This window comes from Struthio camelus, chromosome 3 (genome assembly GCF_040807025.1).
Source record: "Struthio camelus isolate bStrCam1 chromosome 3, bStrCam1.hap1, whole genome shotgun sequence".
NCBI classification, from domain to species: Eukaryota; Metazoa; Chordata; class Aves; order Struthioniformes; family Struthionidae; genus Struthio; species Struthio camelus.
This window is the reverse complement of record NC_090944.1, coordinates 71,643,271-71,667,115: the sequence shown is the minus strand read 5'-3', so window position 1 is coordinate 71,667,115 and position 23,845 is coordinate 71,643,271. Positions and strand designations below refer to the sequence as shown.

General features: G+C 40.1%; 1 long non-coding RNA gene across 5 annotated transcripts in view; it reads right to left on the bottom strand.

Annotated features, from left to right (window-relative positions):
- The window catches only part of LOC104153122 (uncharacterized), a 72,983-nt gene that overhangs the window by 24,649 nt on the left and 24,489 nt on the right, over window positions 1–23,845 (bottom strand). For 4 of the 5 annotated variants that reach the window (XR_011140204.1, XR_011140205.1, XR_011140203.1 and 1 more), the window contains one exon: window positions 21,618–21,808. This is a non-coding gene — a long non-coding RNA (uncharacterized lncRNA). Of the gene's footprint in view, window positions 1–11,637; window positions 18,161–21,617; window positions 21,809–23,845 lie in introns of those variants that run through there. The other variant, XR_011140206.1, reaches the window with a different exon arrangement.

Genomic DNA, 23,845 nt, shown 5'->3' with positions numbered 1-23,845 from the left:
CATGAGGAGAAGAGAGAGAAGAGAAGAAGAAGAGAAGAGAAGAGAAGAGAAGAGAAGAGAAGAGAAGAGAAGAGAAGAGAAGAGAAGAGAAGAGAAGAGAAGAGAGAAAGAGAGAAGAGAAGAGAAGAGAAGAGAAGAGAAGAGAAGAGAAGAGAAGAAGGAAGAGAAGAGAAGAGAAGAGAAGAGGAGAGGAGAGAGAGGAGAGAAAGAGAAGAGAAGAGAAGAGAAGAGAAGAGAAGAGAAGAGAAGAGAAGAGAAGAGAAGAGAAGAGAAGAGAAGAGAAGAGAAGAGAAAAAAGAGAAAGGAAAGGAAAAATAAAATGCAGTAAGCTAGTCTTCAAAGCACAGAAAAGCTGACTGCTTATCCTAGCACTATTCTGATCTTTATAGGCTTACTCCATTTGATCTTCTATAGCCACGGGTATCACAGTTATTCCAATCAGTTTAATGGACATCTGTAGCTTATCAAAAATGTAGACAAGTTCAAAGCGTTTCAGTGTGCCTAATATACATACACACATATGCATACACTCTGCAGACAGTTCGCTCAAGAAACAGGAAGGAATGTCTTCCTGAACAAGACTGGTATTCAAAAAATAAAATTTTGCATAGAAATCAAGGTAAAATTTCTACAAGTAAAACCAAAATAGGCAGTGCCTGTAGAACTGTCATTTATTATCCTTTGTTTAGAACCAGTGGTTAAGAATAAATGTCAAATAAATGGATGATTTTGCTACTTTTGAGATAAAGTGATAGTTAATGAAAGCTGTTGTACATGTAACTATACATGTCTGTCCTAGCTAAAGGAAAGCGTGAACTCTGGAAAATTATTTAGTTTAGCACTTGAATTTTTAAGGCTACAACAGCCTTTGAAATGGTTTGAGGCTTTTCCTTTTTTGCTGTCCCAACATTTTGACATTGCCCAATAAAAATAAAAAAAAACCCAAGCTTTAAATGAGGAGAATGTATTAAAAAGAAGCCTAAGGCTGTGTTCTTCCTGTAGGCTGTCCGGGGTGGGTGAAATGCTGTAAAGATACCACTTTTATGTTTTGCGCTGTTTTTCCTCTAGAGGTCAAAGTCTTTACAAGAATAGCCTCAAATCTACAGTTTTGTATAAATGCATGTGATTTCTTCATTATCTGCAGCAGATCCTTAGCTTCTCTATACATCTGTTACTAAAAAAGCTAGAGAGTTCAATAAGCTACTCAGGCATCTACAAAACCTGCTCAAACAAATTGCCTTTACTTCAGAACTACATGGCTGGGACAGACACACTGCAGAGCACCCAAATCTTCAAATGAAATCTGTGCCAAAGTGAGAAATCATGAACCATCATGTGACATCACTTCCACATGAAGATCAAATATGCGACTGAAGAGATTTGACAAAACTCTTGCTCTAAATTTCTGCACATATTCCCAGCAATAATGACTGGCACACATCAGTGGCTCTGAGATAGGGTTCTCACAGCTGTCTGGGAAGCACACGCACTTGACAAAGGCTTTTGCATTTGTAGCATTTTTTCCATTTTCCCGTAGGCCTGTAGATGGTTGCTTCCTATCGTGTTTCTGGCATACTCCATAAGGCAGTGTACTGAGGAGGTTCTGCTATTTCTGGAAAACGCTGGCCACAGCAGGTCTAGAGCTTGAGGTCTTTCATCTCCTAGATTCTTGTGTTTTTCTGAAGAGAAGATTTAAGAACAGAAAGACAAATTGTTCTCTTTTTTTCCTGTCAGAAAATTGTTCTCTTTTTTTCCTGTACAATTGTTGCTAGAGTGTCTCTGAAGTGAAGCCTAGTGCTGATTTGAAGAACCACTTCATCTCTCCTCTCTCTGAGGATTTCAGACATGGGGGAGTGAGGAGGGCTGAGCTTTCTCTGCATGCCAGTCTGCTCAAGGAGGAAAGATACTTGCAAAACAAAGTTAAATTACGGCTTTTTCTGACTAACTGGTATAAAAATGAGGCATTCAGTGTACCATTTCAAAGGCTGGATGCTAACCACTGGTAATAAAAGTATTTCACTGGTAATTAAATGCAGGAATTATGGTAGAGCAAGTCACTGCTTGGGGTCTGGCTGAGGCACATTGCAATGAAGTACTGGCAGAAGTAGAATGAGCTTCTTATCCAACTAGTGTGCTTTTCATCCATCATTCCTTTTATTGTTTGAATAGATTATAAATTATTTTTCTCCTTAGGTCTTCCTCATTCTTGTTAGACTTCTAAAGAATACCTCTATTTCTTCTGTTTTAGGAACTCTCCATCTTGCCTGTGCAGTACTAGTTACATCTACACTGCTAAAGGCTTTCCCCTAGGGAAGAATCCTACACCAGCTCACATGGGGTAACTTGCATTCGTACTCTCAGGGCTATACCGTATAGCAACTGACCTGCTGTCTCCTCTGGAGCCCAAAGAAGTGCCCTGCAGCCCTTAAACATTATTATTATTATTTGTTATGATCTTTCAGATTATTTCAGCCTGCTGAAATACTGTTTTTTATAGCATGATATCAAAGTAATGCTCAGTAAGGGGCATGGTATGAGTCTCTGTGTGGGTACCTGAAGGCACAAAGTTTGCTAGAATAGCATAGGAAAACTGTATAGTGAGGGAAAAGCCATATTGGTGTGTTCTGGAAGCAAATTATCCCCAGAATAATTTGGGGATTTCATCTCAGAGAGGACTACATTTATTCCAAAGGACTCCAGGACTCCAGTATCCAAGGAAGTGAACGAGCAGAGGTCTGGAGCCTGAGAACAAGCTAAGCACCTAAGTTACAGTATGGACATACCTACAGTATCTGGCATTTCTAAGTAACCTCTAGATTTCTCAATGCTTCTTCCGAATTATCCACAGTTCGTCCTGTAAATGATAGCTGAACATGTCTCTATGTGCTTAGAGGCTCTGCATGATTCTGAAAGTTTCCAAAAGGTTAGATGGTTCTGAAAATATACCAACTGTATATGCCTCCATTTCTGTTCCTTCTGCTTCTGATTGCCAATAAAAGGAAAGGTAACGGGCTTTTTTAGTAACTTTTTTCCAAATCTTAAAAAAAGAATTGATTAGAATTTGTGGTGAAGAAGATCTCTTCTCATTACTTTTACTTTTATCCAGTTAAGGTCATTCTGACTTTAGTCATTAGTGTGCAAACAAGTGGAAGAGTTACCTTCCTTCAGATGTCTGCTTTGGTGAGTGAGACCAGGAGTGACACTTTAATAGGTCTCCTACTCTCAGTCACATCATTTTTGGCCTGACACTTTCCAAAAACTTTAGGGGCCTGATTCTACACTTAGCAAAGCTAGTGGTAACAATCCTTTTGATTTCCACATTAGTCTGATCTAGGCCAAAGTGCGTAATTCCTATTAAAGTCAGTGGGGTCTGAAAATGGGTGCAAAAAACTACTTGCAGAAACAGTCCCCAGAAAGTGGTTTCTGGCAGCTTCTTGCATTGGCCCTATACAAGGCCCAGTAAAACAAAAGTCTGCCACTAACTGCAGTGCGAGTGGAAGTAGGCAGACATGGGACTTTTGGAAGTCTGTTATCACCAACTAAGGTGTAAAGCCTAAACACTTATTCAGGAGTATGTGTTTGCTGATAAAGCCTAGCAAACTAAAATCTATCTTTAACGGTTAAGAGTTTTGCCTTGCTGATATTGGAAACCTTACCGATAAGGCTTTAAAAAACCTGGCAAGCACTTTGTAAGCTTCCTAGCCCAAAGCTCAAACAGTTCAAGCTAATTAGAAAGCTTGTCCTCATACTTTGTATTCCCATATTGGAATTAGCATAAGAAAAGGTGCTTTCAGATCAATTCTTATGAAAGACTACAAATATACCAACTCTCCGGCATGCACCAATTTAACTCCTGCCTAATCTGTGACATACATAGATACGTACAACCTGTCACCTCCAGGATTTACCCTCTTATCTAATCAATCCAAGCACTTCCAGCCCACTGAAAAACAAAAAACATCTTCTCAAGCTGTAATTTAACTTTTTCCCAGTGTACCTTCTTAAAATTGACCATATAATACCAGTAAAAAAGAGAGAATTTTTTTAATTCTGTAAAATTCACAGTAATTGCAAGTCATCTTCAGTCTTACAGATACTTTATAGAAAAAGATAGAGATACTTCGTAGAAAAAGATAGAGTATATATTTCCATTTCTGAGTTAAATAAGAGTACTACAGGCAGTTAAAAAGAATTCACACATACGTTCGGGTGCTAGAACCATTTTAATGTTAGATCTACTTTACAAGAGGAGGATTAGAACTATTTTCTCTTCCTAAGTGACTAATGAAGAGGAGGTGAAGGCATATAACACAAAAATTTTATTGCTGCAGATTTAAGAATTTAAACTAAAATTACTAAAACATATTCTTTCTCTTTCTGGCTCTTGAACTTCCAGGTAAACAGTCATTAAATTTAACTTCTTTGTAATGGCAATTCTGCCAGAGATAGTTATATAATTTGGGTAAGTTCTTAACCTCAGTAGTTCTGATTACTTGATTCAATACACTTAATTATGTCAGTTCAAACGAATGCAAGCATTTACAAAGATGAAGCAGAAAGGAAAAGATCAGTGTAATAATCACAAAATAGCTCAGAGTATCTAAAAAAAAATCATCCAAAACTTACTGTGCACAAAAACTACTTGTTAGCAAGTGCTGTGTTAATGTCCTCCTAAGCTGTAGAAGAAACAGGGCTTCCAAAATGGCTAGAATGGACCTCAACAGAGACTCCAATTCATCTTCCATCAGCGAAGCAGGATAAAGCACTCAAACTCCCTGATAGGTGTTTTGTCTATGGCCATTTTCGAAAAACTTTGCGTGGAGGATATTCCACAGCTTCTTTTTGGCATCTGTTCCAGTATGTCAGTATCCTAACTAGGTATTTTCACCTTAAGTCTAACTTCTTTTTTGGCTGAATGGTAAGTAGATATCTTCTTGTCCTGTTCCCAAAGAGAAAAGGAGAACAAACGAACACTGTCCTCTTTATAACAACACTTCATATATTGGAGGATTATGTTAACATGTCCCCTCTAGTCTTCTCCTTTCTAGACTAAACAAACCCAGTTCCTTTACCCTCTCCTCTAGGTCATGTTTTCTAACCTTCTTATAATTTTTACTGTTCTCTTCCAGACTCTCATGCCAAAACTTGTCTCACTATTGTAACTAGGAGCCAAGTGGAGTAAAACAATTCCCTCTCTTCCTTTACAGTCTTACAAACCACATTCCTCTTAATATAACCTACAATTTAAAATTTCACCTTTTCTTTTTTTCATTGATGTTGCAAAAGCATCACATTTTTATTCACATTTGTTTTGTGTTGTACCAGCTAAACAGCCCCCAGATCCTTTTAGAAAGCACTGCTTTCTAACCAGATACTCACCAAGAATTTGTGGGTTAGTTTCATTTAGAATCGGTCCTCTAACTCCTTCCCTAAGGCACTATATTGCAACATATGTTGTACATCAGTGCAGCCAAGTTCTTGTAAATAGGTCATGATATGCCCACCTGACCCCAAACTGATGTGTGTCCACCCAGCATTTTTTTCCATGACATGACCTCTCTCGGGCATATTTCTATGCCCGCTTTTAGTATGGTGCCAAAACTACATTTGTCTCACTGCATGGAGCATATGCTGTGCTTGGCCAGCTTGGGTAGATCGACTTGTATGGAGACAGACACGTATAGAGACAGACATGCACCAGGAGCATGGAGGCAACATATCCTGGAGACTGACATAGCACAGGGAGCAGGGAAAGCTGCAAAAAAGAAAGTGCCAGAGAGCTCAGAGTTCTCAGATACACTGTGGTATAGCAAGGTAGGAGGATAATCTGAGATAGTTGGTTGAATAAGCTCTTTTAAGGAGCTTGATTACTTCTATCTCATCTATGCAGCAAAGTATTATAATCAGTTGTAAGACTACAGTGGCAGTTGATCAGTGGCCACAGGCATTAGCCAGCTTCTAGATGAACAAGGCCATAGTTAGGCCAATACCCATGTTTGTCACCTATGTTTAAAATACATGGAATTAATCAATGAACTTCAAAGTTAGCTCAATCATTCCCATAGTGGAAAACTTGGGGTGGCAGGATTGTGTGTATAACTTTTAAAATGCATTTTTCTTCTGTTTCTGCCACTGTTCTGAGAGATGTAAGCAAGTGTTAAGGATTCTGGATTAGACTAACTTCAGCTTCCTCAAGTCTCAGAGCAGACTTTTTTTAATTCTAGTAAAACTATCATCATTTTTGGAACCTTGAGGGATCTGTACGGCTGGTGATTTCCTCAGCTGTGTATTTCACCAAAAATAAGGCTAGTATAAAGTTATCAGGATGACTACAAGAAAAGTAGACTTTGGTTAATATTATGTCCATGGAAATTAGGTTAATGAAGCTTTTTCTATTTCCTCTATATCAGTTCTAATTTACATTGAAGATTAGGAAAGGAAATGTTGACTTTTTTATAGCTAGTGGATTCAGAACAAAAGGAACTGTGTTCTACTTTAAACCCAGAGGACTGAGAGGTATTCCCACTAATCCTGGATGAGCTGCCAAAAAATAATCCTGAGGACGTTTAAGAACTGTAGTATATCATTTTCTCTGCTCCCTCAAATACTCAAGGTAATTTTTGCACCCTAGCTTGCCAGGAGCTATCCTGTTAGTATGTGTAACAATGATGTCATCTTTCTAGAAAAGATTTTATGTTTTGGGTGAATGAGCATGCACATGTAGTTGTTGACAATTTCATGCATAGCGTGAAGCTGTGTTTCTGTTTGCAATAGGGTGTGTTTTATGATGAACTTTATCTCTAGAAAATGTGCTCAGAGTTTTCTTAGTGTCTTTGTAAGATCTAACTCATTCTCTGAAAAAAAGTTAATTACAGGTCCGAGAAACCAGTTTCTTTCTGTTAAACCTTCAGCTCCTTCCCGTAAGTAGTATTTTGGGAAATGGGCCTTGATAAACATATTAGTTTCTTCTGAGTTCTGAATGTTTACATCTATTTGTATATATGTGTATATCAATGACTTCATTGTTTATCAAGGTGAAAAATTCAACCAATCTGTGTATTAATGAACTTGTTTATCCCTACTCCTTTTTGACTTGTGATTCTGGTGGGACTTGAGTTTCTTCAATGTTTTGTTTACAGAATATGTAAATATTACAGTTTTCATTGTATTTGCACCTGACTACTTCTGCAGAAGTCCCATAAGTCTCGACAGAAACAGTTTTCTGGGTGTTTCCAAAATGCTATTTAAAGCCTGGTTGGCATTTCAAGAATGGTTCACATTTACAAGTAAAAGGATGCTGGTGTTTTTAGCTGTCAGGTCAGTGAACTGTTTCTGGGCTTGAAAGTAAGATAGAGTTCTTCCTGGCTCATGTAGCATCACCATGAAACCTGTCCCAGTTGCAGTATGACATTAATGTAAAAATGAGGGAGCTCTTATGAAGCACAAAAGACAGCTCAGCACCACAAGGTGCAAATCATTTATACCAGATATGTTGTTTATGCTGGAGTAAATGACTGTGCACAGGGATAAGATGACCAGCTTTTTGATACATTATTTATTCAGGGGTAAGTGACAACGCACAGGGATAAGATGACTAGCTTCTTTGAACAACCATATACATAATGTCTGGGATAGAAAGAAAAATGATATTTTAGTTGCAAATAGAGTAAACTTCTTTACACCAGGAGACAAAAAAACATGGTCTAGGTCAGCATTTTTTGAGAACCACTTCAGAAGAACAGTAGACTTTAATCTGGCAATAAATACTGAGGGACTTCTGTCTCTATTCTGAGTACTTACTATTGCCTAGCGGATATAATCAATCGCTCCTTGATTGCTCAGTTGTTTTCCTTTTCCTAATATATATATCATTAGGCATTGCTGCATTTGCCTGTGTTCCTCTAGGAGGGCTGAGTTTTAATATCTTCAGATTTCTTGTCAAATGCTGAGGTGAAGATGGGCAAAGTAGTGAAACAAGACTTTTGCCTATTCTTAGAATCAGTACTATCCGAAGCTTGCCTTGCTTCCTGAAACGTCATAGCAGGTTCTTCTTTGCAAATGTTTTTCTCTGCCTTTGTGCTTCTAGATCTGGGATAGATGTGGAAATAACTGTCAACATTTCAGAAGAAAAGCTGAAATCATGGTCATGTCAGCTAGGACCAGAAGCACAAATATTGGAAATCTGTCCAGAAAGTCTTATATCCATATCATTTCCAGTCTGATATTGCAGTATCAAGAGGTTTGACTCAGATAAGGTTTGAATAAGAGTATGGCCTCTCTGATATGTGTCTGAAGAGAAAACACATACCATTTAGGTAAAGCTGCCAACTCTTTAGGACAAAAATATTTGGACACTGGCTAACTGCAAATTTTATAGGAAGAATATTCTAAAAGCTCCAGTATCCAGATGCTGTATAAAACACTGATTATTTGAGATTCTATCATCAGTCAATTTTTTGCTAAATGAATGAATAAAGCCTGAAAGGAGAAAAAAAAAATCTCATTAGTGGAGTCCCTGTCCCGTGTCTGGCAGCAGCTACTGAAATCTAGCGAGCACATTAAAAGGAAAAGTCCTAGTCGGGGTTCCAGAGGGATGGACTAATACTTAGCCAGAAGACTGTCTAACGACCTTGCTGAATTCTGGATTAGCTGCTGAAATTTCCATTTATGTGTATATTTCTATACAAAATCTATATCAATGCATGCACACACTGTCTCTAAGCATCTGCAGATGTACACATAAATAGATTGGCAAGAAAGACAGATGTGATGTCAGTTAAGTTAGATGAACTAATGCATTTTTCCAGCTATAGTTAAAAATGACAGTTAAGCAAATGAAGTTGCATATTTTCAGCTTTCAAATATGGGAATGGAAGTATTTTATAGTTCTTGAAAGACAGGCCTTACTGTCAAGACATTGTTAAGCATGAGCAACTAGTTTTTACTTTAATTTTTCACAAGGTTGTCTGTCTTTTTAGTGTAACAATATAACGGTTTTTTGAAAAGGGGAGGTCAGAATACTCAGCTACCAATGATAGCTTAGATAGCAAATGATATTTTATAATTAGAGATACAGAGTAGACTCTTCAGAGTATAATTTATTTGTGGAGTGAACTAAAATAGCAGCACTAAGTTTAGGGAAGTAAAATGAAGCCAGCATTTTTAAAAGCTGGTTTTTAAAAATCAGTCCCCAGTTCTTATTATTTACTTGTTCACAGATGAATGTAATACTGCTGTCTATTGATACAGGAGCCTAAAATTTCCCATTTCAAGAATGTATGTTCTGCTACTTAAAACTCTACCATATATTTTACATATTATGTAACTTTCTCAAGATGAATTGGTTTGAAAAGTTTCAGCCACATCTACAGGGATGTCCCTGAGAACATGCAAGAACTTAGAGACTTAATACTACTGTTTGCTGGACCAGTCTTATTTCACAGCTTGGCCATGTTTTGACTGGAAGCAGCTGTGACGGCTGGACTCAGTGCCGTGGGCATGTGCTATTGCTTACAACACCCACCCCGAATGGATTCAGGCACAGGGCTGCTTAGTTTGCAAATTCCCAGTAGCAGAAAGAGGCTATTATCGTCAGACAAGCTGGCGAGCCCTCTAGGCAGGCACAGTAGCAATGTTGAAGGCGTCCAGGTATACATTGTGGTAGCTGCTTAGATGCTTGCAGACACTGTCCTGGAAGACAGACTGTTTCTCATGACTTACTCTGATGACCATATATCTCCAGCTTCTCCATTTTAAGTCCATTTGTAAATCTGAGACTTCAATAAAGTGAGACATGCAATGAACAAATATTGAATTGCTGCTCCAGCTGTGAGCCCCAGCTAACCTGCATTGCAAAAGGAGCAGGACTTCTCCTGTGTAATAGGATGTGATTGTGCACTGCATCAAAATGTATACATGATAAGGCTCTGAACTTACAAGAGTGCCTGGGTACTTCCCAGATTGTCCTTGACTTTGCAGCTTTTACATGATGGCAAGTGATCACATTTTGGGTGTTTCTGGGGTGGATGATATGCCAAATGCACGTTTCCCTGTTTAATGTTCTTTGTGGTATTATGTTTTTAGCCACTAGAAAGTGCACATTTATTCTGCAGTTTCTTTAGCTTGTAGAGCATGAAGTGGAAGCAAATGGAGAAGGGAGTTGGTGGTGATGCATATCCTCTCTTTGAAAGTAATCAGGGCACTGTTCTTTCTGTCAGTCTGAAAGTAGGTGGGTGATTCAACATCCGGGGGTATCACTCAGCTCTGTCACGGTTATAAGTCAGCTCAATACAATGAGGTTTATTCCCAAAGAAATACTGACTTGCAAGACGTGTGTTACACATTTGAAAATATAGTAAGGTTGGCTCATCAACCTGCCTTTATTCTGAAAAAAAATCTATATTAATGTCAACATCAAGTCATTTGAACAAGTTGCAAAAGGACTCCAGGAAACACATTCCTTCTCTTGAAGAGCCCTTAAGGCCTTTGTTACAACTGCAGTAACTGGACAAGATGCTAAAAGACATACTACAACAAACATGCCCTGTATTACTCTGTTACCACCCATGAATTGTCACTTTATGATTGTAAAGCAAATGTAATAGCTTAAGTCATTTAGAAGAAAAAATATTTCAGAAAATGCCCATTTCACTTTTCTTCACATCCAGTACTGGTGACTGAGTTGTAGGAAAGCCTTGCAAATGGTATAGACAGTATTTTTCTGCCTGCAGTGGATCTCTGATGCGACAAGATTAGCAGAAAGGTCATCTGGCTGTTACATTATACTTTTTGTCAGCTTTCAATTTTTAACATTTGAGGGTTTGTTTATTCTTCCAATTAAAATCTTATATTGGGAAGATTTGCTGATTTACCCGCTTCTCCCTTTTGGCTACAGTAAAGAAAGGGAGGTTGGCAAGTGATTTGAGAACATGATGAAGTCAAGAAGAGAAGCCCATTCTCCTGTCCCATCACAAACCGCACCCAGCAAGCGCTGTCCCTGCAGACCGTTTCTTCTGGTGACTCAGTCTCTCACATTGACTGTGTCCTGGAAAAAGGGGCTCGTGCCAAATAACCATCCAGATAATGCTGCAAATTCTAAGCTAATCAGAGAAATTGCCTATTCTCTTGAATAACAGTCACAGGCCTGGGAGATGCCAGCCTCCAACTGCAGTCATGCCTTGGCTCATTAGTCCTATGTGTCCCTGAAACTAAACTGTCAAAGGGGTGTTCAGCTCACAGGGCGCTGGGCAGCATCTGAATTAAATTCCTGTGAAGAACCAAAAATAGAACACTTTGAACCCCTCTTCTGTTGTGCAGAAAAAATGCCTGGACAAAAAAATGCTTTCCTTGGTATTATTTAATGTGTTTTTCTGTCTAAAAAGCTAAAGATTTTTGGCCTCAAGGGGTGTTAGCCTGTTACCTTAGAGACTGTTTCTTTTAGAGGCAGTGGAGTGGCAGAGGGCATGCCTTTGCTGCTTACCTTGGCAACCATGAATCGCTAAATGCTGTTCCCATGAATGCAAGCCTTTCACTGCCATTAGCGCTTGCCCACAGGTATAAACATTCCTTCATGAAAAGGTCCAGGGGAATGTACACTACGTCGATAAAAATCAAGACGACAAACAAAAGCGTATTATATAACGGAGCAGTTATGTAAAATTAGATTTTAAAACAAGACGTGTCTTTAATGACATTGATCCTGGACGTGGTCAAATTTCCTGTTCCATTTATATTCCCTACAGCCATACCAAGTGGTGGCAGTGGGGAAGGGAGGAAAGCAAGAAAGCTCGACAGGATATTCTTGTTTCAGTAATTGCAAAATGGAAGACCACTGTGTCTGTACTGAGAATAAATGCATTGGATGGCTTCACAGGAATAGTATGACTCCAGTGGTCTCCCTTACTGGCATTAGGGCAAACGGACACATGAGGAATGGAGAGCTCTTTGGAGCTATGTAGTGTCACCAGCTCCCCCCAGCTCACAAGAATCCTTTATGGTCTAGCTAGGCAAACACTACGGGCAAAATTCTCAAAATGTTTACCTGTATACAGCCCTTGTGCTGCAAAAACAAGAGATTTGTTGTATTCTTCCTGTAAATGAGGCTGTTGAGCATGGAGGAATTAAGTAAGTTCTAAACTTAATTCCCCTTCCCGCTCCGCCCCCGGTCTCCATTTTGTGAACTTTTTTTTTTTTTTTAAATAACATTCCCATTCCATTATTAGGCCAATTCCTTTGTCAGGTCTCATCTGATAGGGAGCATTTCTAATAAAAAATCTTGCCTCTCTGCCTCTCTCTTTTTTTTTAGACTGTCGTGAGGCATATTTCAGAAAGAGAATAATCTTTTGAAAATACACCTCAAACACAAGACGTGTCTCTAAACATCTGTCAAAGGGGAGAGAGAAAGCAACTAATGGCTCATATGGACAGAAAAACATGGATCTCTGCAAAGCACAGGAAATCTACGCTCTTGATCTGCCTGTACAAGAGCAACTTTGCGCAATGGTATCAGGGTATTGCCCTAAGGCAGGCCCATCAGGCCACGAAAAGATTCCTCTTCCTTTGGGAAAATCAATGTAGCAGCACCATGTAGCACCTCCCAAGCCTTCCCCCCTGGAGGAGTGGCTGGCCTTGCCTCCTTGGTATGCCATGACACCTGGTAGTCAAATGAGCTCTTAAAAGTTGAAACCAATTTGAGGGCAGATGGAGCAGGCTATCAACGGCCGTGCCAGAGCGGGGCAGCACAGCCAAGCTGCAGGATCAGAGCTGAGCCGGCAGCGCTGTAACTGTGGACGCTGAGCCATAGCTGTACACAGACACACCACTTCCAAAACACTCGTTTGCACCCAGAAGATGTCGGTGGACCAGCAGCTCTTAGGATACCATATAGCAGAGTATGTCCAGGCCAAATTTTTTTTAGAGTCCCACTGATGCCTGAAGAATGGCCACGTCATTAGTGTTACACTCGGTGTCTCTGATCTGTTCAAAGAGTGGAATTACTATGATCAGATCCACTACTAATTCTAGATTAAAAGTGTATCTAGGTTCTCCTTCCTAACATGTCCTACTTTGTGTGTGGGCTTTTCTTTTTTCTCCTTTTTTGGTGGATCATGGACAATTTTTTTTTCTTTTCTGGTACTAGCCAAGCTCACCTCATGCATCCTTGTTTCTCCTGCCTCCCATTCAGGTGATTAAGCAGTGTAGGTCACCATTTTATGAGTGGCAGGGGGGAAGACTGGCAGGGCAAAAGAATCCCTTGGTTGGTTACAGGCCCCTTGTTTATTAGATGAAATTGGTACTTTTTTCAAAATTTCAAGTTAATCTTTCTCCTCTTTGTATGACGAACTCAGGCAGCCAGCCTCCTGCCAGGGGCTGTTAAGTGTTATAGAGCAACGCAGTGATCTACGCAGTGATCTAACGTCTTGGAAAATAATGTGGAGTTTGCCCAAAAAAGAAAAAAAAATACATTCACCAATCTGACTCCAGCATGCAGATTTTAAAGCCTTCAATAGCCATCATGAACAACTAAGAGTTCAGAGCATTTATGCCCACTGCTGCCAAACAAAACAGGCAGAGCACTTCAGCAGGCATAAGCAACAGCCACACACCAAGCAGGAATGAAGACAGCAGTCTATCATAAAAGGAAAACTGGCTGGCTGGCCACGCACTGCAGTTCCTGGATATTTGTGGAGAGACTAGAGGTTAAACAGAGAGGACATGCAGAGTGAAAGATACCGAACGTGATCAGGAGCCCACGAGCAGCCTTTTCATTTGCTCCCAAAACTAATGCATTTGACGTGTTTTCTCTCTCAAAAGGGGAAGTGTTACACTGATACGAAAAATATTCACAAACGTCTGTTTTTAAGTCATTTCTTTCCCCTCTTTCTCTTTCTTCCCCTCTCCAGCTCCCGACAAGTGGTTCTGAAAACTTTGCTTATAAAGCAGACATATTTTTATTTTATTTTACCCAAAAATAGTATAACTGTCAGAGGTATAGCACACAGCGGAGCAGCTTTTCCCCTGACCGTTGGCCTCCCTGGAGCTTCTGCCCTAGCCTTTCCCTTACTTCCTACGTCTTTACGTAGACTCACCGTGAGTCACCAGGCCTGGCACCAAGTGCTTTTGACCATGACACAACTGGAGATGTTGCCTGTGCTCTGTGAATGCTGGCCAACAATCCAGTATTCTACGCCACTTCAGTGGCATCAAAAATTAAAGCCCACTAACCAATTATTTCTATAATTGTGGGTAATAAAAAAGGTTGTCACTTCTACTGGCTTCACTGGGGGAAGAGCTCTTCTTTGTGCTAATAGCACTGGTGATCATAATAGCACCATCCCCTTGTAAGAATGTGATCTTTACAAATTCATATATTTTTGTTACCTCACTGTTTATTCTAGTACTTTATTCCCCATACATTTATTACATTTTCACTGTGGCCAGGAAAGATCATATCTTCAGTCAGATCAGCAGAACAAACTGCTTACAAGTATATTTTCCTGGTGCATCGAGAATTAGGAACGACTTGTTTCACCCTTTTACAGGAGGAATAATGCTTTCAGAAACGCCACTATGACAATATAGCGGCGCAAAGATGCCCCAAGTTACAGCAGTAATGCTATAGCAGGAAACAGGAGCAGCACCTTCTTGCTGACCCTCAGTTATACGGTGTCACAATCAATGACAGCACCCTCAGGACCCGCACTGCGCCTCTGCTGCTGCAATGTGCCCATGAGCGCTGCAGCCAAGGCAGAGCACTGGCCAGCGTGTTGCCCCAGCTCTGCTGCACGGGGCAGATATGTCCTCAGGCACCTCAGATTCGGTGACTTTCTGTGGCACTCCAAGGGTCTGAAGACCTCCTCCTCAAAGGTATCCTCAGAAGATGAAACACAGAAAATTTACAGAGTTCAGGATTTACTCCTGCCTGGATTCAAATCTCCAAAGAGAATACCTGCAACCATCTGTACTCATTTAAACACACTACCTAACCAATACAGGCTGCCAGGAAAAATAAGCATTAAAAAAGACAAAACAATACTTAAACTTTTGGTCCCCAACATAGTGAACTTTCCTTTCAGCAGCACTGCATGTTAGAAAAAGAATGCTATCCCTTTGCCTTCGAGATTGAAACCACCTTCCTTCACAAACCAAACTGTTTTGTTTTCCAGGTGTTCTTTGTTCAGCTAGAGACAGTGGTAGTTATGACACATTTCTATAATTGACAACTCCCAATTGAGAAAACTTGACATGGCATTTAATTTATGAGCCTCAGGGATCTAATGTTGTGAAGCAATGCAGTTGTGCAATCCATTAGTGCAGAAAGCTTTCAAGGAATACTAAGAAACTTGGGGACACATACATCAAGCTTACCAACTTTACAAACAGAATATTGGCTGTGTACACTGCTTTTCAAGAAAATACAAAGAATTCCTTTATGATATTTTTACTTGTTTTTCTTGCATTATCTAAGTACAAGAAAATGTTCCAAGGACCTGGATTTCAGTCCAAAGTAGCTGAATAGAAAATATGTGCAAGTTGAATAGATTAAACAAAAGGTCATAAACATTTCTGAATGGAATATACACTCAAGAAAAATCTTCTTTGTTTGTCTTGTAGTTCTGTGCTTGAAAACTGTTCCTCAGGGTGGATTCTGAAGCCCTCGGAGTATGTGCTGGGAGGCCTGCTATGAACTGTGGCACCTCCTTCAGGAAAAAGACCTGAAAACGATCAGGAGGGCTGGAGCATCTGTAAGCATTCACCATCTGGGAGCTGAGTTGGTAGCAAGCAGACTTCATTTAGAGGCTACTAATTTTCCCATTAGCATCAAAATGCTATTTCCTTTCACCAGTCTGGATGGTTCAGACTTGGCGTCCCTTCCTTTCCCTTCCCCAAAGGCACGCTCACCATCCTATCTTGCTTGCCTCTTTTTTGAAAGCACAGGCCACTTTCTTCTCTGGCAAGGAACAATAACAACTATTTAGAAAAAACAAGTCGTCTTCTGAGCTTCACGCATTTCTGAACTCCAGAATCTGTGGCCAAAAGGCAGAAAGAACCTGAGATATTTCGGACCCAGGAAATGGTAAACTCCATATGAATGCCATAGGAATTTCCATATGAATTTCAATAGGATTTAAGACCTGGTGCTAGACTTACATTTGGAAGCTGTTGTAAATGATTTGGCAATTTGTTTTGATTTAGATGAGAGCACTCAAATGTTAAAAAATAGCCTTTTGGATGCCCTTAAGGCCTGGAAGGAAGGCCGTTAAACATATACTTGTTAGTAAGAGCAAAAGTCTATGGCCAGAAAGAGATTCAGTGGCAGCACTGCCAGACATAGCTGGTCTTCAGGAACTAGCCAGGGTAGGCTCTTAGATACCATACTTTACGCATGGGACGGTTACCTGAGATGGAAACCTCCTGCAAGCTGTTGAAATTAACAGCAAGGAGAAAACCACTTTAGCTAGCAAATGGGGAAACCCTGAGGAAAGGCTTAGATTTAAAATTTTCTGTCCTCAGTGGCTCAGCTGTCATACTCCAGATTATTAGAAGGCACCTTCCTCTCTTCAAATCAAAGCCCAAACTACAACACAGAGTGGAGGGATCTGGCAACGCTCTGCAAAGACAGGACAGTCCAGAGTCGTCTGGTGGACATGTGCACTTAGGTGGGAAGTGGCTGACTGTTTTCACCTTTGTACTTGGGAAGGGGAAGAAGAAGAGCTCAGATCTGCCCTTCTCTATTTCTTTGGAAAGTTCCCAAATCAGCAAGCGATGGCACTTGTCCTCCTCTCTGCTCGGACACCCTGCGCAACAGAAGGGCAGCCCCTCCAAGACAAAGAGACAGCAAATGACAACTTCCTACACTACACACAAAGTGGAGAGAGGGGTAGCTCTCCATGTTAACCATAATCCCTTGAGTCCTGAAAGCAGCAAGGCTAAAAAAACTAATTAGCCTAAGCATATCACCACGCAGAGGAAGCTATACTTTTTCTCATCCTTGGGTAGTCAAGACACACACATGCTCTGTAGCCAAAGGTGAGTGGTGTCAATCACTGCTCTGGTCATGATTTAGTTATGCTCTCTGACTTTCCACGGGTGATAAAAATTGGGTTTTCTGGTATCTGTAAAGGCTGAAGACAAATCTGATTATCAACTGAAACACTAGACAATGCATGGTATACAGCTGCAGCAAGAAAGAAAACAGAAGAGACTGGGGAGATGAGCCTCAAATATAAAATGTACTTTATTATATTTTAGGCCTGCCCCACTTGACAGTCTTCCATAAAAACAATCTTAGTTGAGACATTTACAAGCACAGACCATAGACGAGCCAAAGATCCCTTTTATTTCAGGAAACGTAGAGAAACTTTCCATGCACATATACACACAGATGCACTCACAAAACCTCCTTGAGTATTACTTTAAGAGAATCAGCACTACTGCTCAGCTTAGATCAGCCAGAACCACTTCATTTTGATTGAAGAGAGGAAAAACAACAACAGTAAAACTCAAACCACTGGGTTCAACAATTTGGGCCAAGTCCTAAAAATAGAACTACTTTCTTATGGAAAGGAATACACACATACACACACAAAAAACTCCAGAAGATCTGAACCGTTCTCAAAATTGTCTGAATTTGGTGCCAAGCACACAGGGCAGCCTAATACTTAAGAGGCCTCTTGTGCCAGTTTTGGATCTCTGCAGTGAGTAGGACTGAATATCCAAGACTGGGAAGTAACTATGGAAAAAAACCCTGTTTTCTAGTGGATGAGCTGTTGAGCCATTTTAACTGTTGCTTGAACATTTGCCTCTAGGCAACACAATGTAAAATCTTTCTTTAACAGACTCCATCCAGCTGCTGGGATTTGCAGCCTGGCACAATGCTGCAGGAACAACCTCCAGCACCCGCCTTCCCACAGCGCCCGCGTCCAGGTAGCAGTTTTACTACAGCGCAGAAACGCTGCTGAGTCGGCGAGGCCGGCAGCTCCACCCTTCCGCACTGTCCACACCGGACGTCTTCGGATGCGTTTGCCCATGAGAATGGAGCCGGTTGTGCTGTGAGGAGCTGGTGCGAGGGTGGTCGCGGGGGCTTATGACTCTCATGCCCCCACTGGACTGGGCAAATGACCACCTTCCTTCCAGGCTTTGAGAGAGGAGCCACAGGTACCTGGACAATATGCGAAGAGATGTGTGAGAGAAGCTTGTGTTATTTCTAGGCCTGAAGACATTCTGGATTGCTTTTTATCGAAATATCTTTCTTCTGGAGAGTCTAGTTTATTATGGAGGGGTTCCAGCATTCACAGTTCTGAATCGGTGCTCTTCGCTGCTGAAAAGAAACTTCTTGTGACAATGCAGTCAGCAAACACAAGATATCTTTATGTGTGAAGTGTTTTTTCCACGTATAGAAACAAGGCAGAAGTGGCTGGTCAAACAGCACGTTCAGTAGGTGCCACCGTCTCCCCTCTGAGAGAAACGGCGCATTTCACAGCGAGCAGAGCACGGCTCCAGCAGCCTGGCCGTGTGCCGACTCCGATTTCTGCTTTGAAACCGCGCCTGCGTTTCTCAGGGTATCACTGATACAGCATGGATCTGCCGCTTCACAACAAATTACTGCTGTGTATTACTTGCATTGCGATAGTGGTCGAAGTTAATAGTCATGGACCAAGGCCTTGCTGTGCTTGGTGCTCTGCAAACTTAGGAAACATTTGGTAGGAATGAAAAGGCACAGAAAATGTGCTTTCAGTGGCAATTCAAGTGACTTAAGACCAAAGTCAGTCTTCTTGTTTTCCTGCCTGCATTGTTCAGAATGCGCTAAACACAAATATAATGTTAAGAAAATGCATAACAAAGTGGCTTATATTTATCTTTTGTGAGACCCTTCATGATCTCACTAAGGACCAGGCAGAAATATAGCCCCTTATGATTTTCCTTTTATGCTTTGCCCAACCTCAAAACATATGGTGCTAAGGGAACGTATCCCTCTCTGGGACAAAACACCGGAACAACAGCTTTCTGCACTTGATACTGGCAAGAAATACAGATCTTTAATATCCAGGCAGAAAGACACAGTTCAGCATTTGCACCAGTCATTTGAGAACTTCACATTAAGTGACCTGAAATGTCACTACTGACATCTGGCAAACAAGTCATATGACTCCTGAGCGATTATCAAATCTACATCTCCTTATCTGGGTAGGATCACCTCCACCTATGGCCTAACAGATGCAGATGTTTGTCCAAAACTCCTGAAGATGCTGTTCTTGAAGCCCCCAGGAAGCAATTCCCCCATCTTCCACCGTAACTTATTCCAGTCTCCGAGGTTCTTATGAAGCATTTTACTTGCATACCAAGGTGGTCTATATATTTTTTAGTTGTCACTAGACTATGCCATTGATGTAAAAAAGGGCAAAAAAAAAGATCTTGGTAGTACAATTTAGGTCATCTTTAAGAGTTGTGCTGCTGTTAAACAGGCTCCACTGTAGCTCCACCTGTGTCCACGTCGACTCCAGATCCAGTCTTAAGTTCTGTTTCCCAGAACACTTTGTTAGGGTTGTAGGATAAACTATTCTCTTGCACTCTACATGGCTGCATGTATAAGGCACACATGCCTTAAGGCAGCTTGTAGAAGGAGCAAGACTGGCTAAGACTCTGGAGGAAGCAAGGTCACTTCTTTCTTTGTGTAAAAGGGGGTTTTTAAGAAGCCAGTATCCCAGCTGAATTTCTACATGCCAGATATAAGAAATATAATATAAAAGAAATAGTTAAGTGCTATTTTGAGTCACAGAAGTATCATATTCTGAATAATCCTTTTACTGGCAGGCAAATAGCCCTTTCCTGCCTCATCTTTCTCTCTTCCAGAATGTAAAGACTTTAGAGTTTCGCACATTTCCATCACTGCTGTGAAGAGGGCATTTGTTAGCTTCCTTTCTGAGCATGAACTTAGCAAGACCATCACAAAGCACAGAGCAGCAACGCTCATAATTTGTTTAAAACACATTTTCAAAGAGAAAGTCAATATTTTTAATATTAGATTTACCTTCTTTCTAAATGCCTGAGCAAAACAAGTACCCAAATAGAATGTAAGCCTAGAGTAACCAGTTCAAATTTCATCATGTGATTCTGGCCTAGTGCGCAAGAAAACACTCCATTAATTTAACACACAAAATGTGCATTGGAAATATTATTCTAAGCATTTAATGGAGTTATATAATTCTTGTATGTTTGCTAGAGATGATGAAAATATTCAAGAGAAATTCTTCAGTCAAAAATAGCCTTTTAATTTAGAAACAAAAATTCCTTATAGCTTTCACAGACATTTTGTATCAAAACCTTTCTGATAAACATTTCCTCTGATGCTAATACTTTCAATAATAATGCTCACTAAAAAAAGAAACAGGTTATTTTAAACACGGCAAAATAGAAATTGAGACTTTTTTTGCAGAGCTTAGATTTCCAGACAGCTATCAGAAATACTTTCATTTCAGAATATAGAGTGGTTAACTCTTTTATGCAAGAGTCCTAATAATAAAAGTATTTTCTCCCACCTGTCTTTTTAAATTTAACCATATATATGAGTTTTAAAGCTTTCTTATGATTTGGACCAATTATAGAAACCACTTGGAGCTGAGATTATGTCTGTGCTAGGCATGGCTCCGATGCTGAGGCCAACAGAGTGAGTGAAGGAGCATTTTTAATTACAGCACTACCCTACGCAGTTATGGTTACTTAAGTGCACTTGACCCCACCAGTTGTCTAATCCTTCCTTTTAACTTCTCCACGGTCTATTAAACATCCCCATTTACAAGACACTCTGCTGGAGTCAAACACTTGGTGGTTGCAACGTCTGTCTTTCCTGCTTACACTGTTCTGACAGCCCTTTAAAATATTCCAGCCCAGATTTGACCTCTCAACAGTATGCTTCTAAACTGAGTTGATCTCACTGACAAAGATCAAACTGCTACTTCAAGTGTCTCGTGGCTGGATTTCCCTGCAGACCTACAACTCCAAGCTGAAGGTGACATAAAAGGCTACATGCAAGCAGTAGGGCAAGGTGCAAGCCTCTCGTGATCTGGAGAGCAAATGTTACCTATGGCAGAAGTACAGGGAGAAGGGAGGGGAAGTGAGTTACAGACTCATGGCCCTACAGTAAATCCACGCTTAGAACACGTGAGTGACAACCTACTCATCTCCATAACATGATTATGATAGTATAGGTACTAGATTAATAGGTTCTTTGAACAGAAATAAAAGATTCTGCGGTATTTCCCCTTTGCTGTGTTGCTGGATGCATTTGTACTAATATCTCAGACCTTAGCTCAAGTACAGCGAGGGAAACCAACCTCCCTAGAAAAACCAGCAGATCCAGCAGTACAATACACAGTACAGGTCCTCCACATGGCAGAAAGATTTGCTGCTCTCAAGTATATAAAGTTATTAATGAATGCTGTCCTGAGGTTTAGTTGCAAACTGACGTTAAAAAAGAATACAGAATACAGTTCCTGCCCCTTTCCACTCAAAAGACGTATACAGTGTAGACAAAACCACTGCTGTTGCAGGGAAATGAACAGCCTATGCAAAGAGCTGCAACGTCTACAGTAATATCCGTATTTTCATTATCTACTTACAATCAGGAATTTCATTTTCCTTTGAAGTTCTGTCCTCTTCTTTCAGGAGAATTTTCATTGCTGAGGTCTTTAATAACCTTTAGTAGTATTTTAGCAGAGAGAGAAGAGAAAGTTCTTGATTTCACTTTCCTGAAAAGGTGATTTTGCCAGCCGTATACTGGAAACAGTTAACAACTATCTTCCTGAAGGCCCTAGAGAAACACAACAAGTACAAAAAAGTCTTTGCACTAATTCTCACAATAACAGTGTAAAAGAAAAGGATGTGCTTGCCAGACAAGCTCTTTAGGTCTAGTACAGCAGGAATGTGTACTTTGAAAGAGAGATTCTATTTCCTAGATAATAATGTTCTTTGGAAACTGTTCCTGTTCTGTGCTATGTGGGTGGGGAAATACAGATCCAGGAAATAAACTTACCGTTCTCAGTGATTAGAGAAGTTAATGGCTGTCTCACACATCTTTTTTAACCTTTTTGTTCTTACTACTTTCTAGCTTTCATTTTTGCACTCTGTCCTACAGCAACTCTGATCTCACAGCATGTAAACTTGTCATCCCTGAATTTCTTCATCTATGTCCCCCGTCTTGAAGAAATGTGTCGAGCTGTCACTCCAAATCTTCTTCTATGTATCAAGGAGAGCAAAATCAGAGGTCTGGCAAGATCTCACTGTGGGATTGCGAGGGGTTGGGGCAGCAAAGATTTTCTCAGGTTCAAATTCTAAAGTTCAAATGCTATAAAAACACACCTCTTACTGTTCTGGTAGTGGAAGAGAGAAATCATTTGGCGTTGACCCATATCTAATCCAAGTAAGGATGAGCAAAGCCTAGAATTTAACTCTGGGTTTCAGAAAAAACAAACAAACAAACAAACAAACAAACAAACAAATGACTTCATGCTGTGTTCTTATAAAACAAAAGTAAAATCAAAAATCACTAAGATCCGAATTATCCTGAGGTATATAGGTGAATAATTGTTCTATATTATATTCTGCAGCAGGAAAGCCATCATAACACTTCAAGAAACATATACATATATATATAGCAACCATTGATATAATATATTCACTAGGAAATGTTTCCTTCTTCACTTACTATACAAAGGACTGAAGAGGTGTAATTATCCCCTCCAACATTTAACTGGCTCTCCTCTCTGCCAGGCCAAAAAAAACCTTTGAACCTGGCATTTCAATTCCACTGTGCAGCTAAGCATTTTCAGCACACATGTATTTTTCTTGCCCTGGGGTAACAGAATCAATTTGTTAATTCAGCTGTTAATTCAGGTGAGAGAGTAGTGCTGTTTCATATATTTCTAAGGCTTCTGTATAACCGTATAACCTTTAACTATGTCTGATCTTCTCACAAACACACTGTTTTGGAATTTGCACTAAAGATCGTAAATTATTCTAGGATTTGGTTCTACCTTCAAAAGGTATTTAAAGTGAGGTATCTGGCTAGTATTTGGTAATGATTATGTAGCGAATAAAGTTTCCCGCCAAATCCTGTGTTGCACCTGGAGCAATACCCCCAGTTGCTGAGCTGGAGGAAATGTGAGGGTGATCCTCCCATATTCAGTAGCACAGCAGGGCACTTGTTACCCACACGCAAGGAATGGGTGAAGAGCTAAAGTGTTAACATGCGTCATGTAACCAGCTCCTTTGGCTTGTAAACTCTGCATCTGAACTACACCATTGCCTGCCTTCCTGCTGTAAAATGACACAGTGGGTCTCTGTACAATGATCATTAGCCTGTATCCCTCTTCAGACCGTAAAAGGTGATGCTTCATCTCTGCATGAGTACACATACAAAGCTGCTGGAACTACATGTTATAAAACACTTGAGGAAAGATGTGTAGCACCTGTAAGATGAGATGATTATTATGCTGAGGAAATCAGATGCAGGATAGGATTAATAGTATCCAAGATACCTAATAGCTGAGAAATCTAGCTAGAATAAACATCTGCACTCAGTATGACTTAGTCATTAACTAATTTAGGCTTCTTAAAAACATTTCATGTGTATCTCATAATTCCAGGAACACAACAATCCTTTTACTGCATTGCTGCTTGGCTATCTGAAGTGTTAAGTTGTGTATTCTATGGACGCATCTGCTTCTATTACAGTTGTTTTCGTTCCCAAGAATACAGTTTTAAAAAATATCTCCTAGTTTCTTTTGAATTTTTTAAATGATTCTTTTAATAGAACTTGTGGAATGTATTTAATTTACATAGAATTGCC